This window comes from Carcharhinus amblyrhynchos, chromosome 30 (assembly GCF_965287045.1).
Source record: "Carcharhinus amblyrhynchos chromosome 30, sCarAmb.v2.hapA, whole genome shotgun sequence".
NCBI classification, from domain to species: domain Eukaryota; kingdom Metazoa; phylum Chordata; class Chondrichthyes; order Carcharhiniformes; family Carcharhinidae; genus Carcharhinus; species Carcharhinus amblyrhynchos.
In genome coordinates, this window is record NC_137353.1 from 9,081,052 (window position 1) to 9,082,622 (window position 1,571).

The window sequence follows — 1,571 nt, forward strand, 5'->3', positions numbered from 1 at the left end:
CTAAGATGTAACTTAAATTCTGGTTTAAGTTTCACAAGTAAGGCTTACATTGACACTGCAATGAAGTTACTGTGAAAATTCCCTCGTCAGCACACTCCGGCGCCTGTTCTGGTACACTGAGGGAGAATTTAGCATGGTCAGTGCTCCTAACCAGCATGTCTTTCAGACTGTTGGAGGAAACCGGAGCACCTGGAGGAAACCCATGCAGACATGGGGAGAACGCGCACACTCCACACTGACAGTGACTCAAGCTGGGAATCGAACCCAAATCACTGGTGCTGTGAGGCAGCAGTGCTAACCATTCTGTCACCGTGCCGCCCTGTGTCGAATCAATGTAGAATTCTACAAAATCTTTGAATTTTATAAAACCCTCTACTGGTTAACCAGTAGTGAAACGAAAGCTGACGCATTTTCTGCCTCATTCCTCCGTCACTGCCCGGTTCAGAGACAATGGGCCGAAGGGTTACTTTAAACTTTATTCGCATCCAATCAAGTCAGATTAAATCCAATTCAGAGCCCCAACAAGTTGGGACATTCTTGATCCAAGCTGACAAGACAGAGTTCTCACCACCTGTCTTGGGTTTGATCTACATGACCCAAGCTGATTGGAGTAGGTGTAGCTCCTCCGCCAAGGCTTGATCTTATTTGTATCTTAGCCAAAAGGCCGAGATGCCGTTTTAAAAAATTGCTTCAACTGAAGCTGAAATCTAACCTAATGACTTCAACCAAGTGCAGCATGTCGATACTACACTTGATCTTAGCCAAACTGATAAGAACAGATACCGCACTTGATCTTAGCCAAAAGGCCGAAGAGTTATTGCTAAATTGGCAGGTGTTAGCATAGTGTAACAGTAAGACAGTGATTGCTGAAGAGTGAGAATTATACCAAAATTGGCAGCACCTTTTAGCTTTGCTGATTACTATTGAACAGAATCTTCAACTTGCGCTGAGAGCAATCTAGTCTTGCAAAGTGTGAGAAGATCTCTTTAACAAAGAGCCAGTACAAAGCCTTTTGTTTACTTGTAAACATGTGGTAGATGGGTCAGAAGAAGACATAATCATAGAGCAGAATCATAGAATCCCTACTGCGTGGAAGGAAGCCATTCGGCCCATCAGGTTAGCACTGATAACAATCTCACCCAGGCCCTATCCCTGTAACCCCATAAATTTACCCCGCTAATCCCTCTAACCTACATATCCCAAGACACTGAGGGGCAATTTGGTATGGCCAATGCATCTAACTCACCCATATTTGGACTAATCTACAAGTTCTTTCCTCCACAAGCATTGAAATAGAACAGAATAGAGTGACTTAATGCAAGGTAGGTCCATTCAAAAGTCTGATGGCAGCAGGGGAGAAGTTGTTCTTGAGTCGGTTGGTACGTTTCCTCAGACTTTTGTATCTTTCTCCCGACGAAAGAAGGTGGAAGAGAGAATGTCCGGGATGAGTCATTTTGTTGTTGAAATGGACTGTTTCCAACAGACCCCGATACCCAATTGAAAAGTAAAAATGGAAAGGAGATTGGCTAGGAGAAATGTCTGTCTTGCTTGTTATTTTGTTCTTGAATGTT

The 1,571-nt window shown here is 43.5% G+C and overlaps 1 non-coding gene across 1 annotated transcript; it reads right to left on the reverse strand.

Moving 5' to 3' along the window:
- Window positions 1-630: 630 nt before the first annotated feature.
- LOC145360351 (U2 spliceosomal RNA) lies at window positions 631-818 on the reverse strand. The gene has a single exon (XR_013889708.1). It is a non-coding gene; the product is annotated as a U2 spliceosomal RNA (small nuclear RNA).
- Between the last annotated feature and the right edge of the window lie 753 nt (window positions 819-1,571).